This window comes from Rhinolophus sinicus, chromosome 15 (genome assembly GCF_057876585.1).
Source record: "Rhinolophus sinicus isolate RSI-liver-muscle chromosome 15, RSI-T2T, whole genome shotgun sequence".
In the NCBI taxonomy this organism is placed as follows: domain Eukaryota; kingdom Metazoa; phylum Chordata; class Mammalia; order Chiroptera; family Rhinolophidae; genus Rhinolophus; species Rhinolophus sinicus.
This window is the reverse complement of record NC_142515.1, coordinates 105,908,506-105,934,948: the sequence shown is the minus strand read 5'-3', so window position 1 is coordinate 105,934,948 and position 26,443 is coordinate 105,908,506. Positions and strand designations below refer to the sequence as shown.

The following is a 26,443-nucleotide window of genomic DNA, read 5'->3' as shown; positions in this document are numbered from 1 at the left end:
GCTTTCCCTAAATTGACTATACAACCCTTTCGGGGGCAGGGTGGACAGGGGGCACCTATTACCACATCAAGGACAGCAACACCCCACATCTAGCAACAGTTAATGTCGATGCAGTTCTAGGACCAGGCAGGTCTTTCAGGGGACATTATTCATCCCATACCTCTAGCCAGGATAGACCAAGATTCAGCAATGTCCAACTTACAGAAGATCCTCAGGGACTGAGTGCTTGAGTGCCACTGTCTGAGCCCCACACATTTCTCATGGACACAAACCCCTACTTCCGTCAGCCTAAATCTTCCTACCGCAGCATACACCCTTTTCCCATCGTTCAGAAGACTCTGGGCAAAGAGTGTGTCTTAGCACATAGCCCTCCATGCTGATGGCAGCAGCTTCTCACGTCCTGCATACTGCTAAGATAAGTACAATTGATGGGGAGGTAGGAGAGGAGCGGGGACATACCTGGGGTGGACCCCAAGGGGTAGGTCTCCTGGCCTCTAGTGTCCCCTCTGCCCAGGAGCCATGGGCTCTAGATGAATGGGGCTCCGAGGTTGGTTGGAGCACATATGTACAACTGCTGGTGTGCTTGGGGCTGACAGCATGGTAATTAAGCGACGTTCTTGCTGGCTTCCTGATCGAGACTTTCTCTTAGACTCTGCATCCGTTCTGAGGTAAAGGGCAAGGAGCAGCTAGAGTGGTGACAGTCTCTGTGACAGGAATGTGGTTGGTGGTCTGGTGGTCAAGCGCCCAGGCTTGGTCAGTCATCTGGGTTCCAGTTCCAGCCCTGGGACTCATTGTGTGACCTTAGGCAAGTCACGGAGCCCTGTCTTCCTCGTCTGTAAGCCAGAGGAGACAAGAGGGCTTTGCATGAAGATGGAGTAGGGTTGTATTCCAGGAGTCATATTCAAACACGGACAGCAGCTAAAGCCTGGGCAGCAATCTAACAGAACTGACACTAGCCATTACCCTGAGCAGAATCAATGAGAGCCCCTCGGGTCCCCGGCTTCTGGAAGAGGAGGAGGCAGGTAGTCAGGGGGCTGGGGTGTCAGACATGCACCAGTGCCTATGGACTATTTCAATATTTTAACATCCCAGATGGCCGTATGCACCAGCTTAATAATAGCCTTGACTGTGCATAAAACACTCTGTCCTTTAACAGGCAACACACAGTAGGCATTCAGTAAGTGTGAGCTCTCCTTTTCATTACATCTTTATACTTATGGTTAATCTGAGCTGATGGGGAAGCACCTTTTTTTTTTTTCTTGAGGGAAAAGGCCGTCTTCTGAGGGGCAGGCTTTTCATGGGTGCTATCTCATGGACACGCGTCAGGTAGACAACAGTATTTGCTTCTTACCCCCCCCTCCCCAATTCACTGTGTGTGATGAACAGCCACGCCTAATTAGCTCTTTAGCCAGAAAAGAGACTTTCTCCAACTGCCCATCAGACAGGGGAGTCCGAATGGTCATTTAAGGTGTTGAGAGGGCTGATGGACAGGAAAAAATGGTGGCTTCACTTTCCGGGGTTTTTAGCACCGTGTGCAAAGCTCTGAGCTGTGTGAGGGGGTGGCAGTGGGGGAGGGGTAGATTTTTGAGTCACTGCTGTTTCCCAAGGTATAATTATTACTCACGATGACAGTTTGATTAAGAGCAAACTGGAGACTGCATGTTCCCATGCACTTTTTACCTAGACGCACGAGTAGAGAGATAGGACTACAAGATTTTGTCTCCAGGGACCCTTCAGGCAGGCTGTGGGTGGGCTGCAGAAACGGACACTCCTCTGGTTTTCCGGATATCCCCCAGCTTTTGCCTTTGCCCAGCACGAAGGCACCTGCTGCTCGTAAGAAGCCAGGCAATGTGATTAGAACTACGACCCACCATTACCCACAGAAGCGTGAGCCTTCCCCTTTTCCGCCTTGGCTACAGTTCACTAACATTTTCCTCCTCTCCAGTCCCCTTCCTCCCTTTTATGTTCTGAAACCTACACAGAATCTGGCATCACTCACTAGAGAGGGGGGCTCAGAGGAATGCACCTTGCCCAGGGTTTAGAACTTAGACTGGCTGTAATTCTTGTCTCATGGACTAGTCTCCCTTTCAACCAGGCCAGTTCTCCCAACCACTGAGTGCAGCAGGGCCACAGAACCCCTGTTTCATGCCCCTGGTATCTCTGAGGCACTTCCTCCCAACTTTCTCAGACACCCCGTACCCTATTGCAATCCCACTGGACACATGCACAGGGCCCAGGGAGCTCCTGGCCCGTCTGCTGGGGATTCTGCCCTGAGTTTGGGCTTTGCTCTTATGCAGGGTTCCTTTTCCCACCTGGTCCCTCCTCTCATCCTGGCCCTTGGAGCATCACATCTTTTCCTGGTTTTTAAATGAATGCACTTCTTCCCGCCCCCCTACTTCCTCCCTAACCTCAAGCATGTCTTTGTTCTCTGGAGCACTTGCAGTGAGAGCCCAGCTCTTCTCTGTTCAGCTCAGGTTAACACTCTCCCCACCCCCAGTTCCTGCTCCAGTCTGGTTATAAGAGATCAAGGCGCTGTCACGAGCATCCTGTTACGGTTCATTAGGTTGGTTACGTTCCTCAGTCCCCAGCTCAAGATGGGCAGCAGTTCCTCGCTCAGGCAGTTTGTCAGCCTGGGGAGGTGGAAAGGCAGTCTGGGGGTCAGGAGACATGGCTCTAGCTGTGTGCCTTTGGGTAAGTCTCTTCACTCTTCCCAGCCTCACTTTCTCATTTGGGACAGAAGAAATGGTACTGCATCCCTCATAGGGACACGGACACAAATAGTTGACTTGTGTGAAAAATGCCCCGTAAATCACCACCCGGCAGGCACTCTCCCTGGAAAAATGAAGAGTTTCGAGTCAGGAAGATGTGGGTTTCTACCTGTGGGACATTGCCAAGTTATGTAGCCCCTCTGAGCTTTGGGTTTCTTATTCGTAACTTGTTCTAGGCATTGGTATCACATTTCTCCTCTTCTTCACCCCTGTCCCTCTCAGGGTCTAGTCTTCTCTCCCCACATTCGAAGGACTGTGTCGCTTCAATGAGTTTACAGTCTGGTAGAGGAGGTAACACATAAAGATAAATTACTGTTAGACAAGACAGGGAATTATGGTGCCATAAAAGAGGCACTGATGAAGTGCTATCAGGTCAAAGGATGGAGAGATTACCTCTGCCTGGGGAGTCTGGGAATCCTTCCTGGAGGAAGAGGAATTTGGAAAAGCTCTGAAAGGATGAGTTAGGGTATCGCCAAAGAAACTTAGGATGGTAGTTGTGGTCAAAGGATAGTGTAAATAAAGGCAGGGGGTAGTGCGAAGGCATGGTTCCAATGACTCATTCTGGGTGGAGCCAAGGGTATCCAAGGGCACTAAAGATAAGGTAATTGCAGAAAGTAAGATAAAGCTTAAACATGGCGGCTACAGTGTTTGGATGTTATTCTGAAGGCTGTAGGGAGCTGTTGGACTTTACTCTGAAGACTTCAGGGTGCTGTTGTGGTATCAACTTGGCTGAAGGGGCCATGATCAGATTTGGACAGCAGCACGTAAAGTGGATCGGAGAGAACAGAGCCTGCAGGAAAAGCAGATAGGAACTTATTATACCAATTCAAGTCTTAAGAGTCTGAATACATTGTGTAATCAGGATGATTTGGGGGTCCTGGAGAGGATCTGCTGGTCACTTAGAGCTTCTACATTCTCTGGGTTGAAATTGGTCCTTAGATGAAGGTAAAAGATGTAGGGTTTATGGGAGTATCACCTTGTTTAGGTTATATACGTGATTTTTCCATTCTCCATTATCCTCTCCTTCTTCCGTGTTCTTGATTCACAGATAAGTCCTTTCCCATCAATTTGGCTAGGGATGCACTAAATGTCAGCCTGTCTAGAGGTCTATTGGCAACCTCTGTATGGCAGCTCCTCCAGAATCAAGGAAAAGCACACACTTAGACCTGCCCCCATCCACCCTCATCAGTCCGGAGGACGCCAGGGCTCCATCTTCAGCCTCACTCTCCTCCCTTGCTTTAGCCCTCCACTTCCAAGAATCTCTAAGACATTTCCACTAGAGTAACTCATCCAAAATGCTACATGTCGGAAACTAAACTTGTCATTCTCTCACACCAGACCATCTGTTCCTCCTGCCATCCCTCCTCCTGCTCGTGCAGTAGTCGTTCTCCTAGGTACTTGGGTCAAAAACTTTGGCGTTATCGTCTCTTTCTCCACTTCTCCGCTTTTCTCCACTCATATCTTCCCCCTCACTAATCAGTCCTACAGATTCTTTCTACATGCCTCTCATTCCTTCCTCCCCTTTATCCTGGCCGGCCCGGCACTAACTGAGCCTAGGATAGAGCCATAGAAATACCTAATATCACCTACCACGTACTTAAGAGCCTCTCCCTTTCCTAGCTCTAGTTTCCAAAGAGCCTCTAGGCAAATCCAGACCCTTTAAATGTACTACTCCGTGCCCTCTATAATCTGTCTTTTTGTCTAGTCTTCTAATCTAATTCCCCTGTCCTTCCCTCATCTGCTCGCTGGTTCCCATCAAATCTTTGCTCAAGTCCTGTGTCCTGCCTGGAACACCAGCCCCTTCCAGCTTCCACAGTCTAACTTCCTGATGGCTCAGCTCCGGACCTGTGAAGCCTGTCTCTCCCCTGCAGCCTCCAGGCTTGGGCTTCCGGATGTGAAACTCCTCCCGGGCAGAGAGGTGCCTTTCCCTTGATTCTCCTTTCTAACTCCCTCCGAGTCCAGGACTAAGGTTCCTATGTCCCTCCTTCTGTACGCACTTAACTGGCTCACTGGGGCCTGATGTGATCTTTCCTCATGCCCTGTGCTGGGTGACACAGCAGCCAGTTGCACCAGAGCAGGATCACGTTCTCCCCAGAGGTCAGGATGTGCCTCTTGCCTCTCTGGAATGTGGAGGTTTCTAGAACCCAGAGAGTGTGAGTCAGCATTTAGAGCAGGAGCTCCATAATCTCCCTGCTAAGCTCCTTCTGTGTCTCTCTAATCCGTGAGATCCTTGCCTTTCCCTTTTCCCTCATCCTGCAGCTTATTGAGCCTGACAGGCCAGGCTGAATGGCAGGAGAAAGACAAGGGGTAGGAAAACAAGGCAAGGAGCCTTGGAACAGGGTGAAATTGCTTTTGGGGACGCAGGAGAGAGATTTGCAAGGCAGAGTTTGGCAGTTTTTCGTAGCCTGGACTTCGACATAACTACGTGGGCACAGGGCTTGCCATGGTAACTGCCCTGGAGGTCTCTGGCTCCTGCAATCCCAAGATCTGGAAACGCTTAGTCCGTATCGGCTCCTTTATCTCCAGAGGGTGGCCTCCATTGTCCCCAGCATGCTTCGGAGTCCTCTCCCTCCTTCTTTACCTGACTCTGTGTAGGAAACCCGTTCCCGCACCTGTTTGATAAAACACTTAGCTGCCCACCTGTGTTCACTCCCAGCGAGAGGTGTGAGGGACAGAGCCCAGCCCTGGGACCGGGAGCCCCTAGTCTGGTCGCTGGCGGCTCTGTCACGTTCCCACCACATGACCTTGGGTGAGTCATCTGGGTTTTCGTTTGTACAGGCAATAAAGGGGGGTTTGGACTGTTCTCAAGTCGGAGCTTTCTTTAAAATGGATCTTAGGTGAAGGGGCAGTATGGAAACCAGTTAAACGGAGACCCTCCCAGGGCTGACACGGGGAGGACGGGTGCCTGCCGGGCCATTGACCCCCTTCTGCAGAGAGCCCTGGCCTTCCCTGCGTCTCCGAGGCCTAGGTCATCTTTTCCAGGTCTCCAGATTCACGTGGGTTCACTAAAGAATGATCTCGGAGGAAGGAATCCAACCTGGGCCATGTGGAGTGTATTTGTTGAGGGCAGGGGGTGTTGTATATATGCCACCCTGAGAGCAGATGCACAGGTTTGTGGGAGGAGAGTCCAGAGCTTTCGTCTGGACTCCAGGCAACTTATGAACCTCCTGCGCCTGTGATTAAGAACAACGCACCATGTTTTGTCATCAGATTTACAAACTTTTCATAGAAATCCCCTCAAACTTGAGTTCCATTTTAATTCAGACGAACTAGACTATCAACTCGGTGGACGTCAGAACCTTCTCTGTAAGGTGTTATGACTGGACACGGCTGGTGATTTACACACAGTCAGTCACCAATCGATGAGTACAATGTGTGCCTGAACATATGTGTGCCTCCCAATAAGGGGGTTGTTTAAAAATTAAAAAGGCTGATGTGAATATGTAAATGTTTTAGGGTAATATTTAATATATTATTTTGCTGACACATGTTCTGTACATCACCTACTATATAAAATAATACATTAAGTTAAAACTATGGCTCTTTCCCCACTCTCCCTGTTTAAAATGCAGCACTTCACTCACATCTTGGACATTAGCGTCCTTCTCATGACTAAAGCCACCTTTTGTGAATCAGCTCTCTGTGAGCTGGCCTATAGCATCCTCCCGACAGTCTAAGGAGAGTTGGCTCTTTCTTATTAATCCAGAAGGTGTTTACTTATCTTTTAATAACAGCTTTTTGGAGATACAATTCACACGCCATACATTCATCTTTTTAAAATGTACAGTTTGGTGAATTTAGTCGATTCACAGAGTTGTGCAACCATCACCACTAGGTACTTGCAGTATCATTTTTATCACCCTAAAAAGAAACTCATACCATCAGCAGTCCTTATTCTCCTTTCCCCTCAGTCCCTGACACTAATCTACTTCCTGCTTTTCTGGATTGACCTATTCTGGACATTTCCTATAAATGGAATCGTGCAACATCTTGACTTTTTTTGTGACGAGCTTCTTTGACTTATCATAACGTTTCAAGGTTCATTCAAGGTGTAGCGTGTGTCACTCTTTCGTTCCCTTTTTTTATTGCCAAATACTATTCCGTTGTATGGATACACCACATTTTCCTTATCCATTTATTAGTTGATGAAGATTTGAGTTGTTTCCACTCTTTGACCATTATGAATAATGCTGCTATGAAAATCCGTGTACAGGTTTTTGTGTGGGCATATGTTTTCGTTTCTCTTAGTTGTATACACCTAGGAGTGGAATTGCTGGTTCGTGTGGTAACCCTGTGTTTAACATTTTGAGTAACTGCCAAACTGCTTTCCGCAACAGCTGCACCTTTGTACATTCTCATCAGCAATGCGTGATGGTTCCAATTTCTCTCCATTCTCACCACTTGTTATTGTCTCTAATTTTGATTTTAGTCATCCTAGTGGGTATGAAGTGGTATCTTGCTGTGGTTTTGATTTGTATTTCCCTAATGATTAATGATGTTGAGCATCTTTTCATGTACTTATTGGTCATTTGTATGTCTTTTTTTGAGAAATGTCTAATCAAATCCTTTAGAAGGTATTTCTTTTTGGTATCGACCATATAACCACTTAGTGTGCTGCTTTATAAAAAATCATCTTTTGAATGTTTGTTTACAACAAAATGTAGCACTTGTAATTGTGAGACTATTCCCCCAAGAAGAGTTACTAAATCTACATTATATTACCGTGCTTTAAAAAAAAAAATTCTATCCAGTGACCTTTGTAAGCATCCAAAATTTACATTGACCAAAATGGTGTCAGGCTAATATTTTGTTCCCAAACAGTGTATTTTTGTTCAAAATATGTTAAATGAGAAAGAAATGCATACTATGAAGGATTCTATAAGAGCTAGAATGTAAACTTCTCTTTTCTGACAGATAATTAGGTGGGGGGAGAGCTTTACCTTATGTTTAAGGATGTTTAATATTTAAAAATGGATGGATGGTGAGACAGATGGATGAATGACTCTAGAAATGAATGAACAAAAGAAGGAACACAGGCTAGGCCAGTTAACCAAGCAACCACACCAATCTGACCCTCTTTATTCCCTCTTAATTCCCACCCAGAAAACCAGCATTGGTCTTATTTAAAAATATATAGAATCGTATATAAAATTGTTTAAAAAACAGGTTCGCAGTGACAGGTTGAAAACGAGACACTGTATTTTCTGTTGTCTGGCGTATCTTTATCATCTTCCTTTAAAATGGGAGAACCTGAACCTACCTGAGTTTTCTGGAGGCAGCTGAGGAGCCCAAAGATCCACTAACGTGACTGCAGCATTTGATAACGTGACATTGATTCCGGGTAATAGTTGCTGGAGCAGGACCTACCATTAGGGTTATGCTGTGATACCAGGATTGCCTTAGGGTTTGCCTGATTCAGGCCCCGAGTCCACTGCAGCCCTTCCCACCCGCATGAGGGCTTTGGGGTTGCTGCGGCCTCCTGCGTGGCCTGGTGCTAGCGGCCTTTCCTTCTCCCTTCTCTGGGGTGGGACAGTCGCATCTATCTCACAAACCACACTCACTGGTGATTCACCAGCAAATTCCACAGAGAGAGACTGCCGCTGCCCTTCTTCCCCTCCGCTCTTCTCTTAACACGTTGCATACGGATCACGAGAATCTTCACGAGGGATTTAAACCCCGCCGTACGCAACGTGTTAAGAAGCCCCACACGAGCTAGAGAATAGGACTCTGGAGTTTGGGTCAGAGTGAGAAAAGGAAAGAGAAAGAATAGTGGGCAAAGGGACGAGAATGGAAGCTATGGCCAGACATTTGAAGACGTGACAGCGACATGAGCTGTGGAGGTGGCTTGTAAAGGCACAGATCCTAGAGGAGGTGTGACAGATAATATTGCTCTTACAAAGACCTTCATAGCAGCTACAGAAGGACAGGCTCCTGCGACCTTTACTCTGGAGTGTGTGTGTGTGGTTGGAGTTGGGGTCAGGGAGCAGGGGACGGGGAAGGGACTTGTGGACATGGCCTGGGCTCCATCCTTTACCCTCGGTGGTCTGTAAAGAAAGTGAGACGTTCAGGTCTGCGGATACTGGGCAAGCCTCTGGGTCCATAGCACTTTAGTCCCTTCCTACACAGGATCCCAGTGACAGTGACAACCAGTCCTTCCTTCTGGGTCATGACGGGACTGAGTCTAAGCTGTCCCCCCAGGTGGGTGTTTCCCTTGGTTTTCAAACCTCTGCAAGGAAGGAGAGTCTAGAGTCTTCCTCCTCGAAACCCCGTTTCCTTTTCTGAGGCTGTGGGATCAGTGGCTCTGACATGGTGACTCTGAGGCCCAGCTCCACATTACGTAGCACCTAGTTTACTAGGGGCCAGGCACGGTGCTAGGCGCTGGGATACAAACGTGAACAAGAAACCGTCCTCAAGGGGACAGAACAGGGCAAGCAAGCAGTCACAGTAAAACCAGATGTGCTGCTAAAGGATGGTCAAATGCCAGAGGCACTAAGGCCAGAACTACCCACTTTACCAAGGTGGGAGTGTGTCTAAAAGGCTTTACAACTGGGGTGGTGCTGGGAAGGGATTTGCAGAATGGATAGGAGTACACCAGGCAGAGAAAGGGTAGTGAGTTGCTCTTCCAGGTAAAGAGCACAGCATATTTAAAGGTAAGAAGGCACCAAAGAGTGTGGACAGCTCAGGGAGGCTGAATCCAGCAGGATGGAGGTGGGAATAAAGCTGGACGGATGCAAAGAAGCCCTTTATTATGGTCGCCTGGCACTGGATGTTATTCTGTTAACAATAGGAAGCTGCAGGATATATAAGATAACATATATAGAGGATATAGAACTAATAGGACTTTTAAAGCAGGACAGAGAGTCAGATTTTTGTTTTGGAAAAGAGGACTCTGACCCCAGGTCAGAGCGGCTCTTGTGCCAAGCACAGAGAAGGCTTGGCTCAGAAACCTAGTCAGTCATTTCTGGGGTGTGGCCAAGGGCTGCCGGAGGGCCGTGCCAATGGCCAGGAGTTCCTGCTGTCGGCTTGGGTGTCACAGCTCTCCACACTGCTGACTGGCCAGAGAGGGTGGTGGCGAGGGCTGGCCCACAGGCCTGGCCCTGAGGAAGAGTCCACTTCCTGCTTTCTTTCCCCTGTGCATGTGTGTGCGGTGGATAGTCGGGCAGAGAGAACAGAATGGGGCTTAGCTCGATGAGCAAGAACCAACCTGCCTCCTGTGGGCAAATGCCCATGGTGAGATGGTGCCCTGTCTGCAGGAATGGGGAATCTGTGAAGAGGACACCTACCTGGAAAGCAAGGGTCCAGACAGGCCCCTATATTTGCCCCAACAGTAGGAACAGGGTATTCCCCAGGAATTATGGAACATATAGGCTATTCAGGCCTGGAAGGCTCTGGTGGAGGGAAAGAGACTGGGCATGAGACAGAAACTCACTGTCCACCTTCCCGGCACCCCTCCTCCCAGAACTCTTGGCTATACCAGCCATTGATGCCAGGCACATGTTGTCTTGAGATAAAATTATTTTTCACAAGTACATGTCTTGCTAAATGGAATGGTGGAAGGCAAGGATCTTGTTTTGTGCCCTTTTGTCTCCCAATTATATTCCAGCAAATATCAGGATGTGAAATTTGTACTCAGTAAACATTTGTTCAGATTTGAGGAGGTTTTAGGGAAAAGATCTGAGGGGGAAAGTTCTAATTTAGAAATGGTCTCTGACACCTGTGGAAATCAGGGGCATTGCAGGGATTCAAATGAACACAAGATACACAAAACGTCATTTGCTGCGAAAAGAGACACACGGGCAGAGGACTTCCTGATCCCTGGATGAATATACTTTGGAGAACATTCTGAGGGGAAGCAACCCAGACCCTCCAGTATAGTGCAAGGTAGAGCTTCTCGAAGGTCAGTGACATCAGAATCACTGAGACAACTTTTGAAAACACAGATTACCCACTCCTACTCCAAGGTTTCTGCTGCATCCCATCTTGGCCGGGTCCCAAGAATCTGCATTTCTGATGGTTTTGCAGATGATGTGAATGCTGCTGGCCCAGGAACCGCTGGTGTAGAGCCAGTTCTGTTCTTTAGGGGGGGGTGTTAGAATCCCCCATCTACAATTAGACCCAGGCAGCCATTTCTTCCCGTTTTGGTTTTGCTTTGTTTTCTTCTTAACACTCCAAACATGGTTTTGATGCCCACCCTGGTCGAAAGACCTACCGCGTCTCCACGGGCTCTGCCATCAAGCCCCACCTTTCATCTGCTCGAGGCCCCCTGAGGGCTTGGTGGACTTTCCCCAGCTTCGGGCCTTTGTCCAGGGTCCTCTTTCAGTCAGGACTGCCTCTCCCGTGCTTCCTACATTCCCACCTCGCAGACCCCATTGGGCCCTAACCCTAATGCCACCTCTGCATGCCCCTTCCCCCAGTACCCTCCGTCTGGCTTCATCTCACCATCCCCTCTGTTCCCTCAGCTTTCTTCCTTACTCCGATAAGACTTTCCTTCTGCCTTATTTCACCTTTGACTATATGCGTGCCTTCTGTCTCCGTCAGCACGGGCTGCCATAACAAAATCCCATAGACTGTGTGGCTTACACAACATACTTTGACTTTCTCACAGTTCTGGAGGCTGGAAATCTGAGACGAGGGTGCCAACATGGTCAGTGTCTGGTGAAGGCCCTCTTCCTGGCTTGTAGATGTCATCCTTCTTGCCGTGTCTTCTCACGGCCTTTCCTTGGTGTGTGTGTTTAGAGAGAGAGAGAGAGACCTCTGGTTGCTCTTCCTGTTCTCATAAGGGCACTAAATCTATCAGAGCAGGGCCCACTCTTAGGACCTCATAAAGGCCTCATCTCTAGACACAGTCACAGTGGAGGTTAGGGCTTCAACATATGGATTTGGGGACATGCAAACATTCAGTCCACAGCATCGTTTCTCCCCATGAGACTACACATTTGGGAGGTCACAGCCATGGTGCTTGTGTCAGCCCTCAGTGGACATTGTAGGAGGTGTTCTCTCAGTCACTGCCAATCACCATGAAGCTCTGTAAAACAAAGCAAAACAAACCGAGACCTGTTTACTTTGGCCCTTCCTGGCCCCTAGTTCTTGAAATGTATTCACAAAGGCTGAAGATGTGGAGAAGAGAAGGCTTCTGCTGAACACGGGCCATGAGATGACATGGCTGGATGCCAGACTTGTCAACGGGTGCATTAGCCTTGAAAATCATGTGATTACTCATCTGTATCACTTAGGGAACTACCACCCCCAGAGCCGTATTAAGAGTGTTTTCCTCGGGCAAAAATGTGCTGCCTTTGGCATCCAAATCAGCCTCAGGAGTCTCATTTCATGATGGATCCTTCTCTTTTTCTGCTTCTTCCTGTACTTCTTCCCGCTCCACCCCTTCCAGTTCTTGGTCAACAGATAACCAAGCCCCCACCTACTCTGCCCTCTTCAACACTTGAAGAACTTCCAGACTTGGTTCCTATCCCCCAAAGCTGTCTTTTAGTTCTTGCTGTTTTACCTGATTCTTCTCAAATGAAGCCACTGAGTTTACCCAGGCGGGTAGTGGCCCCTGACCTGAGGATCCACACAAATCACAGAAACCTGAGTGACCCAGTTACATCCCTCAGAACCACTGCCCTTTGCTATCTCTTACAACTCTTTAATGACAAGGTCTCCCTGGGAAGACCCAGAGAACGTGCCTTGAACAGGTCATAGCTTATCTTCACCAACCTCTACCTTATTCGTGAACCTTGTCCCCTGTCTTCTGGCCTTCCTTTTTTTTCCCTGGTCCACTGAGTCTCCCAGCTAAAGGAAGGAAAATAGTGCCCTAAGGTTGGAGAAAGGATTCCTCCACTCAGTTCGTGACCCCGTCTTGCACTTTTCAGGACAATAGCAAGCTCGCTGGCTGACTTCTTTGTGTGCCATCTCCCCACTCCAAATCCTCCCCTCACCCAATTCCTCCCCTCCCAGCACAAGCTTGGGCCTGATATTACTGCTCCTTTAAGTGTGGAGCAATCCAGCCTCCCTCTGGAGGCAGAGGAACTTCCGTCTTCACACAAACAACTTCCAATCCATCAGCAGACAATGTTCATAATGGTTAGGAGCAAGCCCTCAAACTCAAGGTGTGGCTCCTTACTTCCTGGAGATGTGGCCTCAAGCACATTCTTAACCCCTCTAATCCTCAGCTTTCCCACCAGCCAAACGGGGTGATAAAGTGGTAACGTTGGTAACGGTAGCACTTTCCTTAAAGAAATAGTGCACAGATTAAAAAGAGATAACATATTGATGTGTATAAAGCATTTAGCATGAGTGCCTTGCACGGAAGTACTCAGCACATTTAGCAATTGTTTCTATCAAAAGCATACACTATTAGAAGACAGAAGTATGTATAATGAAATGTCACCTGGGACCCCTTCCCCTTGTCTGTTACATTTGGCAGACACCCCAGCTCCGCAGCCTATGGCAGCCCAAGGTCCTGCGCCAGGATCTCTGCCAATTCTAGACTCATTTCCTTGTGCTCTGGCCACCTCTGTGCTGTCAGGTCTTGTTCAGTCACATCACTCCCAGGCACAGAACTCAGCCCGTTGACCAATTACCCCAAGAAGTCCAACCACACCAAACGTTTGATTTTGTGGGTCTTACTGAAGAATTGGAGGTGGGAGGAAAAGTGTTAGGAGAGGATCGGATCCTGCCGCATTTGGCTCTTTCTCTGCTCTCCTCCCCCTCCTCCTCCCTTTCCTTTTCCAAAGCAACGAACAAATTATACCTGCCCAGGCTCCCTGGGCTTTGTGTAACTACAGTGATTTGGTGATTATCTTAGTCCGTTTGGGGCTGCTATAGCAAAGTACCATGGACTGGGTAGCTTACAAACAACAGACATTTATTTCTGGCGGCTGGGAAATCCAAGATCAAGGCTTTTGCAAATTCTGTGTCTGGTAGGAACCTGCTTCCTGGTTCATAGACAGTCTTCTTTTTGCTGTGTCTTCACAGGGTAGAAGGGGCAAGGGAGGTCTCTAGGTCTCTATTATCAAGTCTCTGATCCTATTCATGAGTGCTTTACTCTCAGGATCTCATCACCTCCCAAACACCCCACCTCCTAATACCCTCACCTTGGGGGTGAGGATTTCAACATATGAATTTGGGGTGGATACAACCAACCATTCAGTCCACAATAGGCATATTTCTAAGCAAATACAGTTTTCTTCCTGGAGAAATTCTGCTGACCCTCTCCTAAGGGAATAGAAACCTCATCATCTTTTACACATGTTTAAACAAAGATGCTACGTCCTTGGGGGAGGACTGCCCATGTTGACATCTGAGTGAGCCTGCGTGGTAAGCCACAAGGTGAAGGTGAGGAGCTGCGACCAATGCGGTGTGGAGCAGTGCTCTGCCTGAGGCTGTTAGTGGTTTGGACAGCAAGTTCTGTGGGAACACGCACCCATTCCCCAGCAAAGGCAAACTGAGCCCGGGCTAGAGTTTTCACTGCTCGTGACAGGAAGCAGTTGCTTTCCCCAGACTTCAGATCTGATGTTCTGGCAAAGCTACTTTTTAACTGATCAAAAAAGTTGAGGAGAAGTAGACAAGTTCTATTACATATGGTTGATTCAGGCATAAAAAACAAACAAAACCTATGAGAGCATTGACACATACAGGAAGGTGAGTCAGGATAAAAGACATACACAGCTGCCGTGAATGAGACCACGGGATCATGACCTTGGAGGTCACAGTGAGGGCTCTGGGCTGTGAGGGCGAACTTTGAGAAACAGGAGAGGCTCCTTCCACTGGGTGCAAAGTGACTGGCCTGTCTGGCACACGGTCCCAAAGGTGTCCACACTCATTCCCAAAGTCGTACTCACATCTCCCACCTTTGCCAGAAGGGCTGCTGCTTCTACCCAAATGATCCTCATTGCTTCTTATTCCTTATTTTTCTTCTTCTTCACCCTTTGAAATCCTCCTCAGCTTTCAACTGCACCACCCCTGTGGGGCTTTCATGCTCTCCTCTTGCCTGTAGTCAGGATAAGTGGCCCTGCTCTTCCTGCTGCTTTCCCAGTACATGGCCTTGGGTGACAATGGGCACCTCCTCCCTCGGACTCTCAGTGAGCCCTGTAAGACCATCTTACCTGTTTTGAAATCCACACTCAGCCCTATCTAGTAGCTTAGGCAGGGGCTGGCATGCGATAAATTCTCCACGTATCTTTTTAAAATCCGTTCACTGTGATTCTGAAGTTATGGAGAACCTGGATCAGCTATAAGTCTGGTCACTCAAGACCAGGGTATGCATTATAGATAATTTGCCCTCTTGGAATTTCCATTTCCCGTTTGTGGATGAGAAAGAAAGAGTTCACGAAAGGGGTTCTATGGATCCTTATTTTTACTCTCTTCTCATAGAACTATTTGGTTTCTGCTCACCATGTTGCTGCGAGTAATGGAGAAAGTGATGGAGAGTTTCCTTTGATTACAGAAAAGTGGAGCATCCCAGAGGACAAGAAATGCCTCCATTGAACAAGAATTATTTGGGGAAGGAGTGGGTAGACTGCAAAGTCATCTGGTCTATACTCCATCTCATGGAGAAAGGTCTTCTTTTCCTTGAAAACTTGGGGAAAATGTCTCTCCAGAAAACTAATTATTGTTGGGAAATTCTTATTGCTAGCAGGTTCTTTGTTTCACAGAGCTGAACTCTCTAGAAGGCACCCGTTGTGCTAGAATTGCCCTCTGCAACAGCCCAGAATAATGACTGCTTCTCAGTGTGACAGGCCTCAAAGATAGGGACCACCCACCCCATTATTCTCTGATCAAGGCTTACCATAAAAAGCGGACCCTCGCCCCTTCCATTCGTGACAAGGTTTTCAGATGCCCTGCCTTTCTGGCTCTCCAATTCTGTCTAAGTAATTTTGTCACCATCTTAAAATGTCATGGTCAGCAGTAGATAAACAGTCCATAAAAACAAGACCTCTCAGCTAGTGACTTCTAGCCTCTTTGTCACTGTGGGCTCTTGTCTTTCCCCTCTCCAAACAGCCCTTTTATTTAAAAATATTCTGCTAATTAAACTTACGCAGTAAAACTCATCTACAAATCCCTTTAAATTTGAATTCCTCGGCCTGGCTTTCATGATCCCAGGACCACTCTGCAGTTTGTCTCTGGTCCAGTCTCCTAGCCTTGCTTCTCATCATTCTTGTGTGTCAGCTTGAGCTGCCATAACAAATACCACCAGCAGGGTGGCTTAAACAACAGACATCTATTTCCTCACAGTTCTAGAGGCTGGAAGTCCACGGTTAAGGTGTCTTCAAGGTTGGTTTCTTCTGCGGCCTCTCTCCTTGGCTTGTACATGTCCATCTTCACCCTGTGTCCTCCCTGGTCTTCCCTCCGTTCATGTCCTTTTCCTAATTTCCTCTTTGTATAGAGACATCAGTCATATGGGATTAGAGCCCACCCTAGTAACCTTATTGTACCTTCATTACCTCATTCAAGTCCCTTTCACCAAATACAGTCACTTTCTGTGATGCTGGGAGTTAGGACTTCAACATAGGAATTTTGGAGGGGACACAATTCCGCCCATAATCTTCTACCTCACCTTCATCTAGTTCAGCTGGTTTTGCCTTGTCTTCTCAGAGCATCCTCTCTATTTTCATCTCTCCTGCCTTTGTTCCTGCTGCCTCTTGCCCTACTTCTCTTTCAAGGCCACTCTTCCAAGAAGCTCTATGGCAAGTGGTTGTCCAGTCGGTTTAGATACCCACAGACATGGAGAATTCCCTTTCTCTTGAACCAGCCCGTTCTGCTGGATTCAACAGCATTCCACCCTAGCAACATGGCCTCCAGTTTCACAAACCAAAGGTGCTTTTCCTTCCAATTCAGATAACATGATCTCTACATGAAATGAGAGCTGAGTAGCATATGGAGGAAATAAATTTGAAATACCCCAGAACTTGAAAACTAGTGAAACCAGATGCCTGAAACCTGTCTACTCTGACATACTGTTCTTGGGGAGCAGTTTTAAACAGAATCTGGTCCTCTTCCTATGTCGTGAACACCCAAACATTTCTCAGTTTGTTCCCCACAATTCAGCGGCATTGCAATCCATATTTCCTAAGCCATGTTTCCTAAGGGCTTTCCTAAACTTCACCTGCCAACATCCCTCAATCAAAGCAAAATCAACTGAGCCCACTTTTCTTTCCACTCCACTCTGCAGTTCCTCCCCCATGCACACACACACACACACACACACACCCCTCCTAGAGTTTCAGCCTTGCACATCGTCTTAATGCTGTTGCTTAGCAACCAGTAAGGGAAGTGTGATCACACCTCCCAGCACTGTCCATGGAACACAGCAGACAATACAAACAGTTCCCTGGCTTCTCTCTGCAGCTAGAGGAAGGTAAACAGTCAGAGGTGGCCAGCATTATGCTCCAGAGATACTGGCTCATCATCCGGGGGCCCACACTGGGTGCCGCTTTGCTTTTACTTGGCATGGGTAATATCTTTGTGGGGGCGGCTGGGTAGGTGGTTCTTGAAGGGCCGGATCTCTCTGCTTGCACTTGTTCTCAGGATGCCTGTCATACAGAAGGACACCTTGCAGAATCCTCTCTGCTCCCACGCAGCCCTGCCCTGCACCAAGCCTGCATCCCCCCAAAGCCACTGCATTCCTTGCAGTCTCTTCCATTTGGAGGTGGTTCTTCAATGCTCTGGCATTGCCTTGCCCCACCCGCACCCCCGCTCCACCTTCACTCCCTGCAGCCCTCTGTTCTTCCAGTCCCCGGTTCCTCTGCCATTTAAGGTGCTCCTCCCTGCTGCTGGACAGCCCCCAGCTTCTCAGGTCATCCCTGTCCCTAACCGGTCTCCAATCCTTACTATCCTGACATCCCAGCCTCAGACCACGGGACCAGATGCCACACAGTGGGCTGAGGCTCACATCCTGCTCTCTGTTGGATCACTGTGACTTGGAATTCTTAGGTGTTGGCTAGCATGGAACAGTAGAGAAGGCTCGAGAGTCTGGAGTCTGAAGATGTATCTATATCTATATCTATCTATCTCTATCTATATGTATATATCCTGTTCCAGACCCTTTTTATTTTTTGTCTTGACCACGTGATTTAGGTCAAGTTTCTATAACTTCTCTAAGCCTTTGTTTTCCAAGGGGATTGGAATGTTTGCCTCACTGGACTAGTATGACAATCATATGAACTCACAAATAGAAAGAAGAATACAATAGAATACATAGCACACAGTTGGAGAATTCTTAACTGTTCCTTTCCTCTCCTTCCATCTCTACCTCTTTATTCTTCCTTTGGAACCTGCTCTTCCTCAAGCAAACACCCGTCTTCTGATTAGCTTCTCCAGAGGCAGTGCCATGCATGGTAAGGATGCTGCACTGGGAGCCAGAGGATCAGCTTGAGGTCTACCACTCAGTACTCGGACTTCCCTACAGTCCCTTTTGTTCACCTGTAAAATGGAGCTAAGAACACCCAACTTGTTTAATGCACAGAGTTGCTGTAAAGCTCAAAGGAGATAATATTTGTCAATATTCTTGACGCAGGTCAAAGTGTTTTACAAGTTTAGAGATGAGAGTTCTCTTGGCCCTTTGCCGCATCTACTGTAAGGATGAAGACCATACTTGACAATCAGACTGTGGACATTCCAGAAAATATGGATGTCACTCTGAAGGGACCACACTTATTGGGAAGGGCCCCAGAGGCACCCTGTGGGGGGGCTTCAATCACATCAATGTAGAACTCAGTCTCCTTGGAAAGGAAAAGAAGAGGCTGCGGGTTGACAAATGGTGGGGAAATAGACAGGAACTGGCTATTGTTCGCACTCTCTGTCGTCACGCACAGAACATGATAAAGGTGTTGCCTGGACTTCCGTTAGAAGATGAGGTCTGTGTGTGCTCACTTCCCCATCAGTGTTGTTCCTCAGGAGAACGGTTCTCTTGTTGAAATCCAAACTTTCTTGGGTGAAAAATATATCCACAGGGTTTGGATGAGGTCAGGTGTTGCTTGTTCAGTATTATCTCAAGCCCAGAAAAAAGAGTTAATTCTTGAAGGAAACAATATTGAACTTGTATCAAATTCAGCTGCTTTAATTCAACAAGCCACAACAGTTAAACATAAGGGCATCAGAAAAATTTCTGGATGGTATCTGTGTTTCTGAAAAAGGAACAGTTCAGCAGCCTGATGAATAAGATCTAAGTGTCCAGCCACAGATGTGCTAAGTGATGCCTCAGACTTATTTGTGATATTTTAAAGATGCAATAAAAGTCGTGTATTTAAAAAAAGAAAAGAGTTCTCTTGGACAAATATGGTCCCATCCCCCCTTGTAAAGTGAAGGGGTTAGATTGCAATATGTCTCAAGCCCCTTTTAGTCCTCAAATTGTAGCACACTGGGAGATGACAGTCACTTGCCTTCCCAAGGCCTCAATGGACAGAATCCATTGGGCACCATGACCAAGATGGCTGGTTTTTCACCTAGTCAAAACCTCAGCCGAGAAATGTTCTAGAGGTTTCTTCTAGTTCCATCTTGGGAATGCATATAGCGCTGTCCTTTCAATAAGGAAAACAAATGAGTCAGAACATGCTCACAGTGTGATAGAGGTACCAGGGAAGCGATCGTGGGTGTAGGTGTGTGAAGTTTATGTCACAGATCCTTCCTTGGTTATGTGTTTAGTCATGGCCTGAAAAAGAGCTGAATTTGCATATGGAGGCTACTTGCAGCAAGACATATTAAAGTATGTAACATCAGTAATCTACAGTAAGCTAAATAAAAGCGAGACCAACAAATAGAATTTGGATGTTAATTGAAATCTTGAAGATTGGGAGTCTGGCCAAGGATGAACAAACATTCCAGAGATATTTGCATTCTTTTCAGTGAAACTTCCCCCAGGCGATGATAGAGTCTCCTTATAAAAAGGATCCCAACAGGAAAGATGGGTGATACCAGAAACTCTCAAAGCTCTGACTCGGCTTAGAAGATCTGTTTCCAAGCCCTTTGGGGAGAGAGGTGCAACTTCACTCAGGGACTTGAATGCCCCACCCGCTAATCCTAGGACTTCAGGGGAAAGATGAACAGAACCTTCTGCTGAAAAGTTGGGAACACCTGTTTTCTAATAAGGTTACAAGAGGTCGGATATAATACAAGTGTCAATGGCTAAACATATTACCACTAACTTTTTAAAAATATAGGAATTTGGTGGGGCAGCAGTGAAGAGACAGATATGATCGATGTTATGACTGGACCCATGAAATAATTAGTCATAGAATCAAAGAATATTAAACTGGAAGGGACATTGGCAATCACCCAGTCCAATACCTGTATTCACAAATAAGAAAGCAGTCTCCAACATGTTAACAGTGGCCAATTTGGAATTAGGGAAATGTCATTTTCTAGGTTGTTTCTTTTACTTTTCCAATAAAAACACAAAAATAAGGAAACAGGAAAGTGACTTGCCTAAGGTCCTGTCGTCATGTAGAGGCAGACCTTGCCTAGCCCCCAAATCTGTTGACTTTCATTCCTCTGCTTGTCGGGGGGCAACGGAGGGCAGAGGGTCTCTCTGAGACTAGAACTGGGCTTCCACAAAAATCTTTTACAATAAGAATATAATCATGCCACCAATTAGTCTTCACCATTGAAAGCTTAGCTTCAAATTATCAGCATTTTATAATTTCCAGGATAATTTCATACACATTTTCCTTTGACTAAAAACATAGGCTTATTCTACAAGGGTAGGTGAAAAATAAAATGTCAGTTGTAAGCAAATCTTTCAACACACACCTGGTTCTACAGGGTTAAAACCACCCGCTGAAGGATAAGGTGAACATGGAAACTGTGGTGGGTTATCTGAACCCACATCCCACATCGCCCATCACTTGAGGAAAGAGGAACACTGCTAATGGGGTAGTAAAACCAGTGTGAATGCCATCCTGCCCCCTCCCCCACCCACCGCACAGGCTCCTGTCTACAGCTTTTGTTCTATGGTCTCTTCAGTAAATATGACTCAGTCTGTTCTTTGGTCTCCACTTCCGCTGGTCACGGAGCTGACAGCAGCATTCTGCTCTGCCCGTGCATAACCCAGGGGCCACGTTCCGGGGCCCCACTGGTCATGCTGCCTCTTCTCTCCCGAGCTGACCAAGCTCTCTTCTGCTCATCTGAGCGCTGCGATCCCTGACCCTTCCCCGCTTTCAAAGCACCAGTTAATGTGGATGGCATCTCTCTACCACCCCTTTTTTTTTTTAAGTGCTGTATAGTTATCTTGACAAACTGCCAAAGTGCTTTTTCACCCACCTACTCATCTATAGAATTTGTCGTCTCCAGCACATGCAAGATACCCAGGAGGCCAAGTGAAAGTCAAAATGTGTGTCTGTGCACAATGAGAAACGGCAGGAAAGCCTCCCGATCACCTCTGCTCTTGTAAATGCTTGTTAGAGCAAGAACATTATGTATACTTCATGTGTACAGACGATAGGTCATCTGGGCCAGCCTACACGTGGGAACTTGTTTTGGCTGGAAGAGTCAAGATAGGAGCTTCAATTTATTTGGAGGTACTTTATTTTAAACTCAAGAGAATGGTAAAATGTCCCAGCATTTTCTATAACAAGAACAACAAAAAAGGATTGGATAAGAAGCGTGGGATCTCCTTCCCCCTAAGCCAGCTGAGACCATAGTCACCTCAAGGAGATGGAGAGGCAGAGAAGTGAATGCTCACGGGACTGCCAATCTAGGCTCAGGATTAAAGGGGATTTAATTCCAAAATTATTTATTTAGCACCCACTAGGAATGAGGCACAGACGATCTATAGCACAAATGTGCTGTCAGCTATCCATCGACGTTGCTATTAATGTTGGAGGCTGTTGTATCAGATGTCCAAGTTAAAGGAAACGAGGCCACCACATCAAGCTGGTGAGTCACATTCAGTTTGGGGGATGGCATTCCCTCTCTAAGAAGGTACTATTGTTTACCAGGATATCTTGGATGCAGTGCCCGTTGCTTGCCAATCTGCTGGAGACTTTTTCTCCCCCCTCTCCTTTCTTCTCGTGGGACAGGAAGGGCCCAGCGTGGCCTAATGGTACATGTTGACCTCTGAGTACGAATAAGCAAAGTCCCTAATTCTTCAGACTATACTTTGCCCTTATTCAAAAGGAGTCTTCATGCTTTAATTCTGGTGGGTACATGATAATGGCCTCCTAAAGATGTCCATGTCCTAATCCGAAAACCTGTGAATATGTTCATTTACATGGCAAAAGAGACTTTGCAGATGTGATTAAATTAAGGATTGAGAGGGAGAGATTATCCTGGATTATCTGGGTGGGCCTACTGTTATCATAAGGGTCTTTATAAGAGTGAGATAAGAGGGTCCAAGTCAGAGAAGGTGAGGAAATGTGACAACAGAAGCAAACGTCATAGAGAAAGAGAAAGAGTTGATGATGCTCCTCTGCTGGCTTTGAAGCTGGAGGAAGGGACCATGAGCCAAGAAATGCACACAGTTTCTAGAAGTTGAAAAACACAAGGGAAAGGATTCTCCCCCAGAGGCTCCAGAAAGAACACAGCCCTGCTGGCACCTTAATTTTGGGACTTCTGACTTCCCAAACTCTAAGACTAATTTGTGTTGTTTTAAGCCATGAAGTTTGTGGTCATTTGTTGCAACAGTTGGAAACTGACACAGTTACCTTTCTGGAAAAGAAACTTGGCCACATGTACTAAGAGATATAAGAATTTACGCTTCCAACTCAGTCATTCTACTTCTAGGACTCTCTCCCAATGAAGAAATCAGATATGCAGAAATGTACTTACATATTAAGATGTTCATTATAGCATTATCTATAATCGCAGAACCTTGGCACTACCTGGGGGCCTTACTGGTGGTCTTATCTTTATTAGTCACAACATTGTTCAAGTAAGTAAACATGGCCCACTGGACGATGACCATCCCTCTTTAATATGCTGCTTCTAGAATGTGTTGTAATCACAGGGGACAGCCTGCATTAGAAAATGACCATGATGACAGCATTGCTGTCAATATACGGATTCAACAAGTACTAGTGGAGCATGCTGGCTTCTGAGCCAGGGTTACAGAGGCAAGGGACACTCGGGATTATGAGTGCTGCAGAAGGCTGGCCAGGGAGATGGTTATCAACACAAAAACTTCTCAAAAAAGCTGACATTCCACTGAAAACTTGAAGGATCAGTAGGAATAAGCTGCAACTGAAATGCCGGTTCCCGGAGTTCTGGCCTTTCCCCATGCTGTGCATACATGATAACTGAAAATGAAGCTAGAACCTCGCTGCGTGCCAGGAATCCCCACCGCTCTGCAGCCTGAAGCTGGGCTAACTGCCCTCTCGTTAAAGAGCTACAGTGAAAAACTGGGAACAATCCAGATGTCCTGCAATGGGTGACTGGTATAGCCAAAGCCATGAAATATTAGCAATAAAAAGGAATGGACCATTGATACATGCAGTCACCTGGATAGATCTCAAGGGCATTCTGTGTCATGACTAAAAAGGCAATCTCAAAAGGTTTCATAGTGTATGATTCCACTTGTGTAACAGTCTTTAAAAAAGACAAAACTATAGAGATAGAGGACAAATTAATATCGTCATGCATCACTTAACGACGATGGGGCTATGTTCTGAGAAATCGTTGTTAGGAGATCTTGTTGTACAAAAATCACAGAATTCAAACACACCTGGAAGATGCAGCCCACTACACACCTAGGCCATATAGCATAGCCTGTTTCTCCTAGGCTACAAGCCTGTACAGCATGTTGCAGTACAAAACATCACAAGATTAAATCAAGCACAAGAGAAAATGATGCGATAGAGAGATGCAAACACCAGATGTATGAGGCTGTTGCCGATGTAACCCAGCATATTTTACAGCACATTTTTTTTAATAAGAAGAAAGAGTACACTCTGAAATAATAAAAAGTATAGTAAACACATAAAACAGTAATACAGTCATTAATTATCATTGTCAAGTATTATATACTGGATATAATTGTATGTGATATACTTTTATGACTGGTAGTGCAGGTTCGTTTACACCAGCATTACCACAAACATATGAGTAACGAATGCATTGCGCTATGATGTGATGAGGGCTATCATGTCCCTAGGTGATAGGAATTTTTCAGCTCCATTATAATCTTAGGGGTCCGTCCTTAACTCAGTGATGTGGCTCATGACTAGTTGCAGAGGTGGGGAGGCAAGTATGACTCTAAAGTGGTAACACAAGAGATTTCTTTCATGGTGATGGAACAGTTCTGTATCTTGATTGTGGAGTAGTGACACAACCATCTATACATGGGATGTATACATGGGATAAGATTGCGTAGAACTACACACACACACACACACACACACACACACACGAATCCATGTAAAAAATGGTGAAAATGGAATTAAGTCTGTTGTCTCATCACAGTTTATACCAATGTCAGTTTCCTGGTTTTCATATTATACTACAAGATGTCACCATTAGTTAGAGACAGATGGGTCAGGGTGCTGTTTTTGCAATTTCTTCTGAGTCTATAATTATTTCAAAATAAAAAGTTTAAAAAAAATAGCTACAGACTAAAATTCCTCTTCCTGATGACACTTCTTCTGTCCCCAAGAAGTTTCTCACCGCTCAAATAGTTCCAGGTCCATTTCATTTAATGTTTAACTACCTCAGGGTTCCCCCATCACTTCTAGACATCTGCTCATGGCCACGTAGGATAGGGAGGTGATGCTAGCAACAGACGGCACAGGATTTCCTCTCAAATCTCCAGGGCATTGGGCCACCTTGTACCTGACCTTTCCCTCAACAACTATCAAGAGCATCATTTCCCAACTGCGCGCCCGTAAGGAGACTGGCTGTGTTTGTGAGCCCTGGACATGTGCGAGCCTGGCTTTCTTCTCTCTGCTTTACCACCTCTGGATGAGGGACCGGAAGTGGCCTGTAAACAGACTAGAGGGAGGAGAAGCCTTTGTGGGAGGGGAGATTTGGATGGAGTGAAGATACAGATAGCTAAGATTAAAAGATAATAGGTTCTCTGGCATCATGGAAAAAGCACAGGCTTGGAGTATTATCTGAATTCATTCATTTCTTCAGCAGGCATCTTTGTTCAGGTTGCTAAAATAGAAATACTGCTTAAACAACAGTTCTGAAGACTGGGAAGTCCAAGATCAAGGTGCTGGCAGATTCGGTGTCTGGCTCATAGACAGTTGTTTTTGGGTTTTTTTTTTTGCTGTGACCTCACCTGGTCGAAGGGGTGAGGGAGCTCTCTGGGGTCTCTTTTATAAAGACATTAATCCCATTCTTGAGGGCTCCACTTTGACCTAATCACCTCCCAAAGACTTCAAGTCCTAATATCGTCCCCTTGGGGGCTAGAATTTAACATATAAATTGGGGGGAGAGGGGAGTACAAACATTCAGTCCAGAACAGCAGGTATCTCTCAAGTGCTAGGCTTAGTTGTACTCACTGACGATGCAGGCCGAACATGGTCCCTCCAGGAGATTATATCAGATGATCTGAATTTAAGCTCTATTGTTCAACAGTCTTGTGGCCTCTTAAAAGTCACTTAATATCTTTAAATTTTGGTTTCTTCTCTGTAAATCCAACCTCTTTGGATTTCTGTGAGGTTACGCGAGATGGTGCGTAAGTGCCGAGCACAGCGTCTTCAACTATGGCAGGTGTTCAGCTTTTTCCATCAGTCCTCACTGTCCTCTCTTCGCTCCCCTTCTATATAGATAGCTTATCATCAGCTGAATTCTACCAGGGCGGCCCAGGGACAAAGCTCGGTATTGTAGGTTCAGTTGAATTGAACACCTGGCTGTCTGTGCACTTCTGCAGAGCTCTGGCCAATGAAGTTGGGCAGGAAAACATTCTTTTTGAATTTCTGTTAATTTTTGTTTTCTATTTTTAATACTCTGTATTTGGCGTATTTATTATTGTATCTTCTTAGTGAATTTTTCTTCTTAAAATCACTCTTCCTCATAATCCTATTTTTAACGTTTTTCTTCAAATCTAGCTTGTTTGTTATTTTATGTATCTGTATCAACTTTCTTTCACTTAGTAATTGTCTGGTTTATACCGGGGGTGCCAAAAAATGTATACACATGACTTGTATTCATCTTTCGTTATTGATATATATTGAGTATTACAATTTTAATAGTATTTTTCCTCTCTTAAAATTTGTATACGTTTTTTGGCACCTTCTGTATGTTTCTATCCCCATATTTTCAACTTTTCTAGATCTTAATGTTTGAATTTTGTTTCTCGTAAACTACACATAGCTGGATTTTTATTTTTAATTGAATCTGAAGGTCTTTGTCCTTGAACAGGCAATTTAAGCTTTTCTGAATTTATTAAAACTTGTAATATATTTAGTACATTTCTATGTATTATTTTATATTTGCCATGCTTCATCTTTGGCTTTCTCCCACCTTATTACCTTGTCTTATGTCAGTTATGTTTCCTTTATTTCCTCCTTTTTCATTTTTCACCCTCTTGGTTTAAAATTTATATATTACAATGTTATTATTTTAATAGTTTTGCTCATTTTTAACACATTACTTGAAAATCTCGTATTAGTCAATATCATCATCCTTCTCCCCAAGATGGAAGGACTTTATGACACTTTGACATGAATCTTTCTCCCTCCATCTTCTAAGCTATTTGTCAACTCTTGTTTTAGTGTTACCAACTTTTCAATGCCCCTTCCCCA

At 45.9% G+C, this 26,443-nt stretch overlaps 1 protein-coding gene and 1 pseudogene across 2 annotated transcripts in view; both read left to right on the top strand.

Moving 5' to 3' along the window:
* PTK2B (protein tyrosine kinase 2 beta) overlaps positions 1–26,443 on the top strand; it is a 108,641-nt gene that overhangs the window by 3,434 nt on the left and 78,764 nt on the right. The gene's annotated exons all lie outside the window — the stretch shown is intronic.
* Positions 17,905–18,931, top strand: LOC148755280 (large ribosomal subunit protein uL6 pseudogene; annotated as a pseudogene).